The sequence below is a fragment of the Sus scrofa genome, chromosome 4 (assembly GCF_000003025.6).
Source record: "Sus scrofa isolate TJ Tabasco breed Duroc chromosome 4, Sscrofa11.1, whole genome shotgun sequence".
NCBI classification, from domain to species: domain Eukaryota; kingdom Metazoa; phylum Chordata; class Mammalia; order Artiodactyla; family Suidae; genus Sus; species Sus scrofa.
In genome coordinates, this window is record NC_010446.5 from 75,873,310 (window position 1) to 75,890,351 (window position 17,042).

The 17,042-nt window shown below is 47.6% G+C and overlaps 1 protein-coding gene across 4 annotated transcripts in view; it reads right to left on the reverse strand.

Annotated features, from left to right (window-relative positions):
• Nucleotides 1-17,042, reverse strand: part of LYN (LYN proto-oncogene, Src family tyrosine kinase) — a 110,438-nt gene that overhangs the window by 80,037 nt on the left and 13,359 nt on the right. Inside the window, exon 1 of one of the 4 annotated variants that reach the window (XM_021089356.1) lies at nucleotides 9,118-9,135. The exons of the other annotated variants lie outside the window; for them this stretch is intronic. The gene's annotated coding sequence lies outside the window, so the exon portion shown is untranslated. Of the gene's footprint in view, nucleotides 1-9,117; nucleotides 9,136-17,042 lie in introns of those variants that run through there. 4 annotated transcript variants of the gene reach the window in all.

Genomic DNA, 17,042 nt, shown 5'->3' on the forward strand with positions numbered 1-17,042 from the left:
AACCCTCTGCCCTCTGTTTCCTCATTCCTCACACAACAGAACTTGGCAAGAACCTCACTTCACACCAACCTGCTTCTCCAGCCCACTCACCTCACCCCACCCGCCCTGTGGACCAGCCACGTGGAAACCCACCCCGGGGTCGTGGAAACCCATCCCCCTCGGGCCGTCCTCCATCATCGCACCTGCTTCTTCCTGGAGAAATTAACTCCTTCCTCCCCACCTCCTCGCCCATAAGCAGTCACTGCCTCCTTCTTTCAAATAAGCCCGCTCGCATACACGGTCCATGGGAAAGCTGTCCCCAGGGGCCAGCAGGGCTGCCCATCCCGTGGGCTCCCAGGTTACTCCACGTAGCATCCTCACACCCAGGATGCTGCCAAGCTTGTTAGCAGACACTCAACAGACTGATAAACTATTTAACTAATAAAACCACTTCTGTGCAATTATTGCTCCACCAGCCTCTCAAAGGCGCTTTCACTCACACCTTCAGTATAGTTGGAATTGAATTACACGTCAATCCTTTCACGCAAGCCGTTTTCCAGATTTGCCCAGTTCACAAGACTGACTGGGATGTTTGCTAAAAACAGAGATTATTGCCAGGGGGGCGGGGGGAGGAAGTGGGATGGATGGGGAGTCTGGGGTTAGTAGATGCAAACTATGACATTTAGAATGGATAAGCAATGAGACCCTGCTGTACAGTACAGGGAACTACAGCCAGTCTCCTGGGATAGAACATGATGGAAGATAATATAAGAAAGGGAATTATACACACATTATACATATATATTATAAATACACTATATATATATTTATTTTTGGGTCACTTTGCCGTACAGCAGAAATTGGAATAAGATTGTAAATCAACTACAATTTTAAGAATATAGATACTTGGGCCCTGCCACAGGCAAACCCCCAAATTCAAATCCACAGGGAGGGTGAGGGCATTTGTAGCAAACAGTCCAAGTAATTCCTTTGTGTGTGTATGTGTGTGTTTTTAGGGCTGCACCTGTGACATATGGAAGTTCCCAGGCTTGGAGTCAAATCGGAGTTGTAGTTGCCAGCCACAGCCACACAGCAACACAGGATCCCAGCCGTGTCTTCAAACTACGCCATAGCTCGAGGCAATACTGGATCCTTAACTCATTAAGCAAGGCCAAGCATCAAACCCGTGTCCTCATGGATACTAGTTGAGTTCGTAACCACTGAGCCACGATGGGAACTCCAGTCCAGGTAATTCTTATGCTGATTTGACCAAGGGGCTATTTGTCCCCCACTAAAATGGGAACACTTTTGGAAAGACAGCACATAATAACCTTATTGACTGCTCATGCCTTAACGTTACTTTTTGGTAAAACCTTTTACTAAAAGATTTAAATAGAAGGCACGGGGAAAAGGCAAAAGTCATGGAATACATCCAGTTTTGACTTTTGCAAAACGTCTTCTGGATATGAGGCCATTTTACATCCAAATCGTCTGTCATCAAAATACTGATCTGACGGAGTTCCCGTCGTGGCGCAGTGGTTAACGAATCCGACTAGGAACCATGAGGTTGCGGGTTCGGTCCCTGCCCTTGCTCAGTGGGTTAACGATCCGGCGTTGCCGTGAGCTGTGGTGTAGGTTGCAGACGCGGCTCGGATCCCGAGTTGCTGTGGCTCTGGCGTAGGCCGGTGGCTACAGCTCCGATTCGACCCCTAGCCTGGGAACCTCCATATGCCTCAGGAGCGGCCCAAGAAATAGCAACAACAACGACAAAAAAAAAAAAAAAAAATACTGATCTGACCAAATGGCTTCATCCTGTATAAGAATAAAAGCAAGGTGAATGAACTTCTTCAAGACCACCTTGAAAGAAACGATTTGTAGTCCTTTTTTAAAAAAGAGATGTATTGGAGTTCCCGTTGTGGTACAGAGGAAACGAATCTGACTAGGAACCATAAGGTTGCGGGTTTGATCCCTGGCCTTGCTCAGTGGGTTAAGGAGCCGGTGTGACCATGAGCTGTGGTGTAGTTCTCAGATGAGGCTCAGATCTGATGTGGCTGTGGCGTAGGCTGGGAGCGGCAGCTCCGATTAGACCCCTAGCCTGGGAATCTCCATATGCCATAGGTGCGGCCCTTAAAAAAAAAGAGAGAGAGAGAGAGAGATGTATCTTTTTAATCAAGAAAAGCAATATCACAACTCTGTGCATGTGTACTCTTGTTTTCTTTTCCCCCTCATAATGCCAGAATTTCTTATTTAAGCTAAAATTTCAGAAAATACTTAAGTGTAGCCATGCACTTAATTATACGGTTGGGTCTTCTAATTGTAAGGTTGGGTCTAACTGTGATACTGGATTTTATAAATGTTGTGACTACGACACTTTTGAACCCAGTTTATCGTATTTGTCCTTGGCTGCCCACAGAACCACTTTATTGCAAAAACTGTCTTGTTTCACTATGCCTCTCGACAGATCCTTAAAGACATTGCAAAAGAGGCGCCCAGAAATCTGTTACACAATGAAAGAAAAGTATTCTTTAGTCCAGTTTCAAGGAAGTACATTTCTTTTTCCTACCGCTTCTCCCAGCAGCAGCTTAGCTGGGGTTTAAATGTTCATTTAGAAAATGGCTTGTCCCAGTCATGCTGTGTCGTGAATTATTTTTCTCTCTTCTATTTGAGCTGAGAACACTAGATGGGGGAGAGGGAAGAGAGCCGGCTGGAGGGGTGGGCTTGGCCAGTGGAACAATCCACAAAACGTCCAGGGGCCCACTTCCTCTTTCCATGCCCCTCACTAAGGCTTGTCAGCATCATAACACCCCACCACCACCACCTCCAGCTCCATGAAGGGCATCCCCTGGAGCAGAGGTTGGGGTGCAGGTGCAAGTCATTCTAGATTCCTCTTCTTCTCACTGCCTAGATCTGACTCATCCATGACCTGCCCGCCCCCAACCCCGTCTGACCCCCCTCAGTCCCCACTTTCCGAAAAGTACAGGACACCCAGCCCCACTGGCATTTCACAGAAACAGCAGATCCTTTTTCAGTATAAGCAGGTCCCAAATATTTCAGGAGATGTACCTACATTAAAACATTATTCAATGCATATCTGAAATTTAAGGTCAGTGTGGCGGTCTGTGTTTTCCTTTTTTTTTTTTTTTTTTTTTTTTTTTTTTGTCTTTTTTTTGCTATTTCTTGGGCCGCTCCCACGGCATATGGAGGTTCCCAGGCTAGGGGTCGAATCGGAGCTGTAGCCACCGGCCTACGCCAGAGCCACAGCAACGCGGGATCCGAGCCGTGTCTGCAACCTACACCACAGCTCACGGCAACGCCGGATCGTTAACCCACTGAGCAAGGGCAGGGACCGAACCCGCAACCTCATGGTTCCTAGTCGGATTCGTTAACCACTGCGCCACGACAGGAACTCCGCGGTCTGTGTTTTTCTTTGCTCAATCTGGCACCCGTAACTGCCAGATTCCCCACTTTCCCCACACGGCCAAATCTTTATCTGTTGATTAAAGCCCTTCCACAGCTTCATTCAGAAATAAGATTTAAGGTCTTCAGCTCAGGCTTCAGGGCCCTTGGCTGGAGAAGGCAAGAGAGGATGGGAGGCCCTCGGTTTGCTGTCCACCCTCATAGTTCAGCCAGAAGAGACTTCTTTCTTCTCTGCAGACTCCCCAGCTCACCCCCACCGCAGGACCTTTGCACTTGCTGTGCCTCTGTGTCCCGATGGCCCAGGAGCCCCTCAGAGCAGAGCCTGCCTCTTGTTCACTGTCTCCAGAGCAAATAGAACTGAAGGTGGCATTTAAATGTCCCATAAGAGCTAACGGCTGATGATTGCGCCAAGGAGCTTCCTGTCTGTAAAGTGACATTTCCTAATTTAAGCAGTCTTCACTCTGGCTTTTATAATAATGGATTGACATCTCTAAACAAACTTTCCTGCCCCAAACTCAGGCTCTTCCCCATCAAACAGTGAAGATACATTCCTGCCTGCTGCATGATCCTGCTGCCTGCTCCTCCAAGTTCACTGTCACCAGGAGCCCCGTCCTGGACGGTACCCATTGATAGATGGAGAAGTTTGTTACTGAGTGTTTCATCGTAGTTTAAAGTGAGCAGTAAAAGAATTTAGTAAAAAGCCAAAAAACCAAAGTGTGGACAAGAAGGCTGTTAAGAGCAGAGATGCCCGTGAGCCCAATTCAAACAGCAAGATGAAAATCCTGAAGGAGCGTAAAAGCAGGGGCTCTTCAGCCTAAAGCTAAACACTCCTTTTTTTCTTTTTCTTTTTCTTTTTAGGGCTACACCTGCAGCATATGGAAGTTCCCAAGCTAGGGGTTGAATCAGAGCTAGAGCTGCCAGCTACAGCTACAGCTACACCACAGCTACAGCCACAGCTACGCCACAGCTACAGCCACACCAGATCCAAGTCGCATCTTCGACCTAACCACTGCTTGTGGCAACGCTGCATCCTTAATCCACTAAGTGGAGCCAGGATTGAACCTGCATCCTCATGGATACTAGTTAGGTTCATTTCTGCTGAGCCACAAGGGGAACTCCAGAACACTCAATGATGTAAGCCAGTCACCTTCTTATGAAGAAAATGCATACAATTAGAGACCAAGGATGAGCTGCTGAACATATATTGAAAACTGTCTAAATGGGAATATGCAATTTCGAAATGGTACAAATTGGGGAGTACAAATTGGATATGAACCTGACTAGTCTCCATGGGGACGCAGGTTCCATCCCTGGCCCGGCTCAGTGGGTCAGGGACCCCGTGTTGCTATGAGCCTGTGGTGTGGGTCGCAGACCCAGCTCGGATCTGGCGTTGCTGTGGCTGTGGTGTAGACCAGCTCCAGTTTGACCCCCGGCCTGGGAACCTCCATATGCCACACCTGCAGCCCTTTAAAAAGAAAAAAAGAAATGGTACAAATTGTCCAGCTGTCTGGGGATGGAAGCCTTATCACTTTGACTCTATTTCTGGCTTTGGGGCTTGGGAGAGGAAGCAGGGGCAGCAAGGGACCATCTGTGGCGCAGCTGAAAAGCAGGCAGCCAGGTGCTTACACCGCAGCACACAGTGAGTGCCCCCCCCCGCCCCCCGCCCAGTTATTTTACAATCTTCCAGGTCCCTGGCGAGTTTCTGCAGGAGAAAACCCTTTACCTTTTAGCTTCAACACTCCTGAGATGCTAGGGGATAAAATATTCACAGTGGTTGTCCAGGCCCTTTGCGTTGTTTCCATAGGCAATTTGAAGGCAGGCCAGGAAGCCACAGGACACAGGAGGAAGGGACGTGCCTGAGTCCCCCTGCTGGGTGGGAGAGCCTGTAAGCTGACTCCTGCCAGAAGGAAAGGACACACACACACACACCCACACACACACGCTAACCAGAAGCATCAGTTCCAGGAAGTCATAGGAAATGCTCCCTATTTCAGGATTTTCAGTTCTCACCTGGTCTTTTTAACCACTTTATAAATCTGGTCATGAAAGGTATAAGCACATATTTCCTTTGAGAAGGGAACGTACCAAGCCCAGTCCTGACGTGGGGACCACCTGGCACTCAGCACACCCTGATGAAGCCTTCCTTCCATGGACACTGGCGGGGGGGGGGGGGGGGATGGCAGGACTGTCTCCCCCCGCCACCACCCAGGGTGATGACAGGACTGTCCCCGGAGAAACAGGCAAATCATTAAGAATCATACTTTTGGAATTGTAAGTTATATGTGCTATTTTGTGTGCTATTTCTGTATCATGATATGGTGATGAATTCATGGATTAAAATGGGGGTTTTTTGTTCAAAAAAAAAAAAAGAAAGAAAGAAACTGGCAAATCAGCACTGACGCTGATGGGACAGGTGCCACAGCAGAGGTGTGTCCAACCTGCTTCAGGGCTGCAGAGGGAAGCAGATGGCCCTGAGTGTTGGGGCCAGCTTCCCTATGCATGAGGCCAGCACCTCAGGTACAGCTAAACTGGACCTCACATACGGCCATGTTTTCAGTTTGCTTTTCTTAGGGAAGCGAAACGCACACAGAGCACTGTAGAGGCGCAGAACAGACTGAATGTGCTGAACGACGCAGTCTGCTTAAAAACGCTTAAGATGTCAAATGGTGTGCTAGGTCTGTTTTACCACAATAAAAAAAATACATTTTGATTATTCACCCCCAAAAATGTATACACAGTGAAATGCACAGATCTCAAATGCTACATGAGACTGGCTTGATAAATGCCCCCCTGCAATGTTCCCACCTTCCAAACAAGAAGACTCCCACCTTCTCAGTCCCCTTGAGTCCCTTTCTAAGCCCGCCCCTCCCGCCGATCACTGTCCTTGAACTTCATAGAAAGGAAATTGTACAGTAGGTATTTCTTTCTTCGGCCGTGTTTCACTTCATATAATGCTTTGGAGACTCAACTAGCTGTTGCATGGAGCAGTATCTCTTTTGTTTGTTTGAGTAACTGTTTGAACGTATCATCCAAATGTATTGAACTGCTCTTCCAATAATGAATATTTGAGCATTTCCAGGGTTTTTATAAATAAAATAGAAAATAAGCTGCTATCTGCATCACTGTACACATCCTTCTGTAGACATATGTTTTCATTCCTCTTGAAATACCTAGGAATCTTGAACAGCTTATATACTGAATTTTTAAGATGCTGCCAAAGCGCTTTCTGCAGTGGCTGGACCATGTCCACTCCAGTGGGGCCTCATCCTCCCCAGCATGTTGCGATTGTCAGATTCTTTGGTTTTTTTTAAAGGACAGGGAAGGCTCACTGAACCAGCATGAACAATTAGGAAAGCAGGGAGTAAGCCTCAGGCAGGGCTACTGGTTTCCTGGAAAGCTGCTCCTTCCTCCAGGCAGAACAGCTCCCACACCTGGCTCAGCTGGAGTTTAAATGGGGCTCATTTCCTTTCTTTCCTTTTATCTTTTTGATTTTTTGTCTTTTTAGGGCCACACCCATGGCATATGGAGGTTCCCAGGCTAGGGGTCCAATTGGAGCTGTAGCTGCCGGCCTACATCACAACCACGGCAACATTGGATCTAAGCTGCCTCTTCGACCTACCCCACAGCTCACAGCGACGCTGGATCCTTAACTCACTGAGTGAAGCCAGGGATCGAACCTGTGTCCTCATGGATGCTAGTTGGGTTCATAACCTGCTGAGCCACAATGGGAGCTCCCCTTTCCTTTTCTTTTTTAACAAACCACTTTCAGACCCTCTTTCACACCCAGTCCCGGTGCAGAATCTAACAGAAGCAGAGGAGCAACTAGGAGGTGGGGCCCCTTCACTGGAGCCCACAGGGCAGACCCTGACATCTGTGCACCCTGATGGAACGCGCCCCTTTCCAGGATTTCAGTGTATCCGAGAAAAGAAAACCAGCTATGGAACGAGTTAGGATGGTCTGAGCTACTTCCCAGCTCTGACCCATACCTCCTTCTCCCTTGGGCCCCTCTGGCAGCGCCTGGCTCTGCAGGGGCCACGAGGCACCGGAGAACCCTAGGGAGAGGGGAGCAGTCCAGGGTCCAGGGGACATGCCCCAGGCCTGAGCAGGGAGGGGCTCTGGGTACCCATACAGCTCCCAACACAGCCACGACACAAAGCTCTCCAGGTGTCACTCCCAGTGTGGGGTGTCCCGCCCAGAGGCTTCCCAAGGTGGGGAGACACGTATGGAGCAGCAGCCCCAGAAGACCCACCACCCTCCTCACTGCTACCCCGCATGTGGCCTCTTCCCGGGGGACAGGTAGCTATTCTGTGCACACCCTGGCACCTCCGACATCCACGTTCAGGTGGGAACTGACCAGGTATTAGGAGGACCATCCTAATTCCCTGATCTGAACTTGACCCCATAACAGCCCACAGAGTCTACAATGGGTGGATCTAGTGAAATGGTTCAGCCCTGGTGCACAGCAGGGTCTCGAGGGGAGCCCAGAAAGGCACCGATACCTGGGTCCCCCAGCACTGCCATTTAATCGGCAGGGGTGCAGCCGGGGCCTGGGGAGGTTTAAATGCTCCCCCTGTTGACTCTAGTGAGGGGCCAGGGTTGAAAACCACCAGAAAAACCCTACACGGCAACCTCACCTGCTCTGGAAAAAAGTTCAGAGTCTATAGTGTTAGACGGTTTATGATAAATATACTGAATGCCAGTCAGAATTGAAATCATAGCGAGAGTTCCCTGGCTGTCTAGTGGTTAGGGTTTGGCCATTGCCCTGCTGCAGCCTGGGTTCAGACCCTAGTCTGGGAACTGAGGTCCCAACATCAAGCTGCTGAATGCCACAGCTGAAAAAGAAAAAAGAATTGAAATCATAGCAATGGACGTGCCATAGATGGTTTAACTTCAGATGCCCTGCTGGCCAACTGTGACAGAAACTATCCCGTGTGGCATTTGACTCCACCCCCTTATTCAAGAGTGGGAATTGGAATTTATCCACGGCCAACCTGAACCCAGACCTGAATTCAAACCAGAAGAAATGCTCAAGGAAAAAAACCAAAAAGCTCTGATCGATCAATGGAGTCCACTAGTGAAAATCTGCTGGAAAGTTGACTTTCCTACCATATTTGGGCTTCTGTGAAGTTTATTTTTGCTCTAGAAACCTGATAGCCCCAAAAGGGAAGTTATTTAGTCCTGGATCTGGTTACTCTGTAACCATAAAGAAAATAGAAGTATTTACAAAGTATTAGCTTTGGAGTACATTTTATGGAAAATATAATCCATTTAGCCTTATTTCAAATTTCTCCATCAGAAAACTATCATTATCATTTTCCTTTATTTCATAAGTCATTCTACCTTATCATTTAGAATTCACGCTGCTCAGAGAACAAATGTTTATGATGGATACAACACAGCTACTTCAAACTTCAAACCTCCAGATCTCCATAAAGGAGAAAACACTTTAAGTTCTGCATCAACAACCAGGCTAATTCTAGACCGATAACAAATCACTTATGAATGAGAAAGTCTCAATAAACCCAACGAATTCAGATTAGACTATCAGCTCAGAAGGAACTTGCAGTGAAGAACAGCCTCCTAGGAAATAACTTCTCCCCTGATCTTAAAGGGAAACCTTAGAACAGCAGACTATTTCGACCTGCTCCTCTCATGAAACACAGGCAGCCAAAATCACTGGAAGTAGTGTTGACCTTGAACAAGGTGGGTTGGGGTGCTGACCTTCTTCCGGTGGAAAAGCCATGTCTAACTGCGAGTCCGCCCTGCCGTCCGCGTTTCTCTATCTGCTGCGTCAACCAACGCAGGTCACGCTGCGCTATCACAGTTGCTATCGACAGAGGTCCAGCTAGAAAGGGGCTGGGCGGTTCAAACACTGAGGTTCAAGAGTCAGCTGCTCATTAATTCTTCTCTTGTTGAGGTTTAGTTCATCTTTTTTAACTTTACTCCACAAGTCTGGCATATGGGGGCCTTAGTAACTCTCACTGATCCCCACAAGTCCACGTTGTTCTCCGGAAGACATTAGAGAAACAGTCGCGGGGGCTCCACTAACCTCTGCTCTATGGTTCATTATCAACACAGAGAGACATTTTTAAATAATGAGGCACCATTATCCATGTGGCTTTTCTGGTCCAGATTCTTTCCTGTGTCTGTCCAGGAATGGGTGGCATAGGACCCAAATCTTGGTCCTAAGGCCCTTTTTGGCTTAGGTTCTTCTCATCTGTTTATCTTTGGAAGTGCCAGGAATTGCAATTAGAGAAAGACTCAGCACGAGGGACCCAGCTAGGAGGTGCTTCTGGTTCAGCCTTCCAAGGATCTCAAGCCAGTGGTCGGCCTGGATGGAGCAGTGGTTCTAAGACCAGAAGGTTCTTAGAGGCCCAGCAGCGGGTCCAATCTGTCAGTCGAAGGGGTTGACTTCAGTGCATGACGCATGTCCCTTCTGGATCAGCAGGACTCCTCAGCTGCAACCTCATCCGCACAGAAAGCAGGAAGGACACACCACATCTGCCAACACCTGGCTTTGGCTACCATGTTTGGGGACGATTGGTCCAGGGAAATCACCAGAAGTGGTTCCAGCTGGGTCACCAGGTGTACCAAGAGAGGAGCTTATAGACAGATACAAAGGCTGATGTGGGGATTAAACAGCAACTCTTTTTTTTTTTTTTTTTTTTTTTTTTGCCTTTTCTAGGGCCAGAAGCATATGGAAATTCCCAGGCTAGGGGTCTAATCAGAGCCGTAGCCACCAGCCTGCACCAGGGCCATAGCAACACGGGATCCGAGCCACATCTGCAACCTACACCACAGCTCACAGCAATGCCAGATCCTTAACCCACTGAGCAAGGCCAGGAATCGAACCCGCAACCTCATGGTTTCTAGTCAGATATGTTAACCACTGCGCCACGACGGGAACTCCAAACAGCAACTCTTCTGTTAACGTCAAAACACTACTGCTTATACCAACTTCATCAAGATAAGATAAAATCGGGGTTTTAAAGAATCACCTGACACCCCAGGAAGGAAAGGAAGTAGAGAGATTCTCATGCATTTTCCCTTTTAAAGAAAAAGTCCCCGTCTTATGCATTTCTCTTCCTAATTTCTTTTCAGAGAGCTCTCAAGCAGAAATGGAAATAGCCATTTAGGAACCACACAGGAGACATGGGACGTGGGGTGCCCGAGTGCAGACCACTGGCTGCATAGTTGGCATGCTTCCCAGGGTTCAAACTGGTTGAGCCCAGGCTGAACTATGAATGACTGTCAATGCATCGCTGCAAAGGACACAAAGAGCAGCAGAGGAGGATGGGCTGAGGACGGTGGCGTGACTCACCCGATCCGGGTATTCCTTGCATATTATCCAACCCTTCGCCATTAGTAACCTATTAACTACGATCTTAATAATCTTTCAAAGTCCAAAGTTTTGTGGCTGCATTTTACAGCAAAAAGTTATGAGTATTATAAGATAATACTTAATGGGAAGAATAGCACAAGCTAGATAAGCATTTCGCAAAAAGAAAAATGCGAGTTACCTCCTGAAGAAACGTCTAAGCCAGTCAAGATTCGATCTGAGCTGTAAAACACATGATCTGCTTTCTTTGCCAGCAGAGAAAAATCATTCTTTCCCAGCGAATGGTGACTGGGATCGTAGAGATGCACTGAATTGCCAACTGAAATTAAGGCAGATAAATTCGATGGGCTTAAGCGAGATCACGCGTGAAACCCTTGATTTAATGGTTACATGCTCAGTGCGATTTCCATAAATAGTTTTCTCTTTGTTTTTGCAAGCTGTGGTCATAGTATGAATTACACCAAATTGTCAGCCCTGGGGGCTCTCTCTAGCTTTGGCTCTACTACTGGTTTGGAGCATCTGGGCTTTTTCTCCCCCAAGTCAGAGAGGTTGCACCCTGGACACATGGAACAGTGGGGCTGGGCTCGAGAGCCAGCCTTCCTGGTTCAAGTCTGAGCTCTACCCCACAGACACGTAACAATGGGCAAGTTAATTAACCTTTATCCCAAAACAGGAGATGATAACTGTCTGGTTTCATAAGGGTATTGGGAGGATTAAGTGAATAAAAATTTACCAAGGGTTTAGAATAATGAATGACATGCAGCCTTTGCCCTGTAAATGTTGCCTGCGCCTTATTATTAATCTCTCAGGAGCAATAATTGCTTTCCTGTGTTTACAGTTAAGTTAATGTATAAAGTCACTTGATAAACTATCAAGGATATTCCCATCCACATATTATAATCATGATTTTTTTTTTAAATAACCTTTTGAAGTTAAATAAGACACATCAACCTGGGAGTCAAACTGGTTCACATTTACTTAGTAGCTAAAAGAGCAAAATTCTCTCTAAGCCTTGGTTTCCTTATCAATACCAAGAATATCAATAACACACCTTGTAAGGAATTGGTCGCCTAACAGAGGACACACACTCATGAAATGATTGCTATTTTTATTTTATTTTCTGTAAAATGTAATTGTTGCCTGAAACAAAAGATCAAGCACCTCAGAACTGTGCAGGCATCATAGATCTTTTCAGTTCAGAAGGAAACTGGCTTTTCCTTCTGTGCCCAAACTACCCATTCCCAGCTCCTTTCACATTGGTCTTCAGACATCAGTCTTTTGCCAAAGAAAGCAAGTTCAGACTGGATCCCGGGGCTCATCATGATCTCGTCTTCGGAAAGTAAGATGGCCTGGACTGGGGGGTTTAAGAGCCAGAACATTCCTTTGGCTCCCGGCAGAGCCCAAGCAGCATGGAAAACACAAGTCATCCTGGTGTGTGATTTCTCCTTCGTCCGTCGTTTATCCAAACATTCCTTCTCTTGTAGCGACACACTGTGCCTCGGAGCTCGAACAAACACTTCAAAACACCCTTCGGGCTCAAGGCCAAGCATGCATCTAAGTTCAGATGACCATGGCCTTTGCAAAATCTTTTCAGTCATTCCCATGGCACAGAATAAGCTCCCTAAAGCCCATGATGGCAAAATATGGTTGCCTGGCCAAAGAGAAAACAGATATGGACTGTCTGTCAAGCCTCTACTATGTTTCAAGTACCTGCGCCTAGATAATCACAGCTGAATTCCAGACCTCTGTTAGGAATCTCCACGTCACAGATGCCACAGGGAGGTGATGAGGGGTCAGGCACTGGCCCAAGATTATACCTCGGACAGGGACAATTCACACCTGCTGACCTGCAGCCGGTCAGGTGACCAGGTCCTCTGTCACCCTCTCTGAGTGATGACTCTGGGTCCAGTGACTCCATGTCCCCTGAGTCTCTTGAGAACCCATGAGAGTCTACAGTCTTGTCTGTTCTCCAGGTGAGGGGGCTGGGTATACCAGAGGCCGCTCCCCCAAAGTATACCTGGAGTTAAAGCACTGCCGTCATTCAGGACAAAATGCCCATAGGGCACCCTCAGAATTTAAAGCTCTGCCTCCAAGGATCCCGTCCCCATCACTTCCCTTCTAGGTTCCCTAACACTGACCTTTATCACCTTGGCGTTCTCATGGAAAAAGGCTTTTTTTTTGGTAGTTCCTTTTTTTTTTTGTCTTTTTGCCTTTTCTAAGGCTGCTCCCGCAGCATATGGAGGTTCCCAAGCTAGGGGTCTAATCAGAGCTGTAGCCACCAGCCTACACCACAGCCATAGCAACACGGGATCCAAGCTACGTCTTTGACCTACCCCACAGTTCATGGCAATGCCGGATCCTTAACCCACTGAGCAAGGCCAGAGATGGAACCCACACCCTCATGATTCCTAGTAGGATTCGTTAACCACTGAGCCACTATGGGAACTGCCTGTAGTTACAGTTTATTTATTTATTTATTTTTTATTTTTTTCTTTTTACAGCTGCACCCGCAGTATATGAATGTTCCCAGGCTAGGAGTCGAATTGGAGCTGCAGCCACCGGCCTACACCACAGCCACTCCAGATCTGAGCCGCAGCTTCGACCTACACCATAGCTCATGGCAATGCTGGATCCTTAACCAAATGAGCGAGGCCAGGGATGGAACCTGAATCCTCATGGATACTAATCAGGTTCTTAACCCGCTGAGCACAACAGGAACTCCCAGGACCTTTTTTTAAGTAGAAGATTTAAAGAAAAGAACTACCTTGAGTACCCTTCTTGATAAAATACACAATAAAGTCTCCCCCCCCCAACAATATTGGGCTTTCTAGAAAATTGGATGATAATGACACCTCAAAATTCTGCAAAGTTAATCAATAAAACTGGAAATAGTTCAGTTTGGGAAATAGCAAAAGCCATGTATGAAATACCAGTAAAAGCAGAGGCCTGGAACTACAGACACAGAAAGCAGACTGGTGGTTGCCCAGGGCGGGGGATGGGGGGGTGAGGGATGGGGGGCGAGGCTTGGAGGAAAAGGGGAAGAGACAGCTGTAGGCTTAGGATCAGGGGAGGGGTGATGAAAAGGTTCTGTCTGGACCTCGGCGATGGGTGTACAGCCCTGTGAAGCCAACCAATGAATTGTACACTTTAAATGGGCGAATGACATGGTGTGTGAATTTCATCTCAATGAAGCCATGATGTAAAATAGGTGTCAGAGAATATAATTCTCTTTCAATTACGCTGTGAAAAAGGCAAAGCTGGAGCAACAGAGAACAGATCAGAAGTTGCCTGCTAGGGATGGGGGTGGCGCATAGGAGTTTTGGGGGTGATTCCGAGTCCTTATTATGATGGCGGTTAGGTGAATTTACACATCTAGTTAAAATCAGAATTATACAACAAAATTTTAAAACTCAGAAACATTTCAAAACCCAGTTGCTGTCTTAAAATCAAGTCTATGTTCACTTACACTTTTGTTTCTCTTTTTATTTTATTTATTTATTTATTTTACTTTTTAGGGCTGCACCTGTGGCATATGGAGGTTCCCAGGCTAGGGATGGAATCAGAGCTGCAGCTGCTGGCCTACGCCACACCACAGCACGCCAGATCCAAGCCACATCTGTGACCTATGCCACAGCTTTGGCAACATTGGATTCTTAACCCATTGAGAGAAGCCAGGGATCAAACCCGAATCCTCGTGGATACTAGTCAGATTCTTAACCCAATGAGCCACAATAGGAACTCCTGTTACTCTTTTAAAGAAAAAAAAAAATGTTTACTGATCTTAAAAATTGACTCTTATGGTTTAGAATCCAATATCTCATCACTAAAGGGTTTTGAAATATTTCAGAGTACATATTAAGTAGTAGGTGTTCCATTAAACTAGAGGAGAAACTGAGATAGAAAAGGCCAAATTTATGAGTTTCTGCTCTGGCCCAACAGGACCGGCAGTGGTGTCATGTCTGCAGCACCCGGGCACAGGTTCAATACCTGGCTTGGCACAATGGGTTAAGGACCCGCTGCTACCCCAGCTATGGCCTACATGGCAACTTCGGCTAAGATCTGACCCCTGGCCTGGGAACTCCACATGCCGCAGGACGGCCAGAAAAGAAAAGAGAGAAAAGGCCAATTTCAGAGTGAGACAGAGGCGACGACCAACTGAACTGTTGTTGTAACCTGGGGCCCTATGCAGTCCAGCCCCCCGGATGCACACGGGTGAAGTGGGGTCTGCTTGGCATCTAAAAAGCTGGGTCCTGATCTCAAAGTCTTGACCATTTAGTAAGACTTCAAGCATCACGTAATTTATTACTAGGGAGCAGAAAGTACCTTCTAAGATACAATAGAGAAATTTTTACTCTCCTGAATCTGAAATGATAAGAGTCACAGGGGTCCAAACTCCCATTGGACTCACGTCTGCACGTCCCCTTGTGGGCAGAAAACAGGCCAGGACCACTCCAAGGTGGATCCCAGGATGCATGTGGCCAGGCACCTGCACAGCCTTGGCTCCCGGGTCAGGGGCTAGTCCTCCATCCAGCTAATCAGATTGTGGCTGTTTCAGGGCCTGGAAATCCAGATGAGGGGCCTGGGAAACCCCTGCACCAGGCCAGGGGAGGTGCTCATTCTCCCCATTTCTTTTCCTATAAAACTCGTGCTTTCTACGAACTTCATAAAGACCCTCTAGTAATAGAAGAAAATGTCTTTCTTTGCCATTTGAGCATTTTAAGAAGAATGAACTTGCATCTGGTGTGTACACCAGGTCTCCACTTACTGAGGACTGAATAAATCCAGGGGGATCAGGCCCCAGAGCAGGGCAGGGATCCCCTCAACTCAAGGAAAACTGGAGGGGCTCAAACTGAAGCCCAAACAACAGCCCCAAGTGTGTCATGAGCTGGATTTTTCCCAAACCTCTCAGGTATGTTACCTCACTTAATCCTGCAACGGTGGGATGTTATTCCATCATGGGGACCAGGACAACGAGGCGCCAAGAGTTTGGGGAACGTCATCCAGTGCCCCAAGACACACGTGTGACCAAGCGTGGAGTAGAACCCGATTCCTGACTCTTGGCTTGAACTGTTCCTCAAGTCTCACAAAGCTGTTAGACTGTCACCAGCGCACGCCCCACCTTCTGCAGCAGATAAGTAAGGAAGCCAGCTAAGTTGTTGTTGTCATCATTGTTTTTCTCGGCTGCATCCACAGCACGTAGATGTTCCGGGGTCAGGAGTGGGATCCAAGCCAAACCCTTAACCCACTGCACCACAGGAGGAACTCTGGGAAGCCAGCTAAGTTGTTTCCCCATCTTTTTTGGGTTTCTTCTCAACTGAGGAATGCACTTGTTCCCTGAAAAACTGCCTGCTCTAGCCAATCCGCTGGCCTACCCGCCCCTCCCTCCATCCCCAGCTTTCCTCCTGGTTCCAATCCTCTGGCGCATCCAGTAGTGAAAACACAGCCGCCAAGCATCAGACACTGTGGCTATGGAGTTCCCTGGTGGCTCCGTGGGTTAAGGATGTGGTGGAGTCACTGCTGTGGTGCCTGGGAACTTCTGCATGCCGAGGGCGTGGCCAAAAAAGAAGAAGAAGAAGAAGGAGAAGCTGTGACCAGAAGAAGATGAACCTGGTGTAGGGACCGCAGGCAGTCAAACCATGGGCTCAGCCATGGCCCCCCACCCCCCTGGGTGGGGTCATTCCTGGCCTTGACCTCTGGACCACAACCGTGACTTTTTTCCAGGACGCCAGGCACCTCGGTACTCTGCTGCCTACATGGGTTCTTCAGATTTCACATGAAATAGAAAGTTCTACTCATCCTACTTTTAAAAAGACTTTAACTCTCTGAGCATAGATGGAACAGTTCTGCTCTTGAGAGCTCATGGATGTGACAGCATGGATGGGGATGCATATTCATGACCAGTGAGCATCCCAAGATGTCTTCAGAATGATGAACAGGTGCAGCAGGATGTCAAGGGTTAGCGCGTTCTGCAGGTCCAGCTATGGCACTCTCTCACCTCCGACAAAAATAAATGGCAAAACCACAAGAAGCAGAGCAAACAGCCCTAAGCCTCAGGGCACCGTGTTCCTTCGCATCAGGAAAACCGTGTCCCGTTTCATGGAGAACATCACAACTGGATTCACAAAGCCAGTCAGTTCCTTCAAAGGTCTGTGCACGTCCTGGCTGTGTCACACGGCAGGATGTTTGATTACTCGTGGGTCACTGGAAACCACCCTTATCTCACCCACATTGATAAATTTGCATTTATACATTTACTTAGCTATGCAGAGATGGGTAGAAAAACAAGCTATATATGGCGAGCACCATC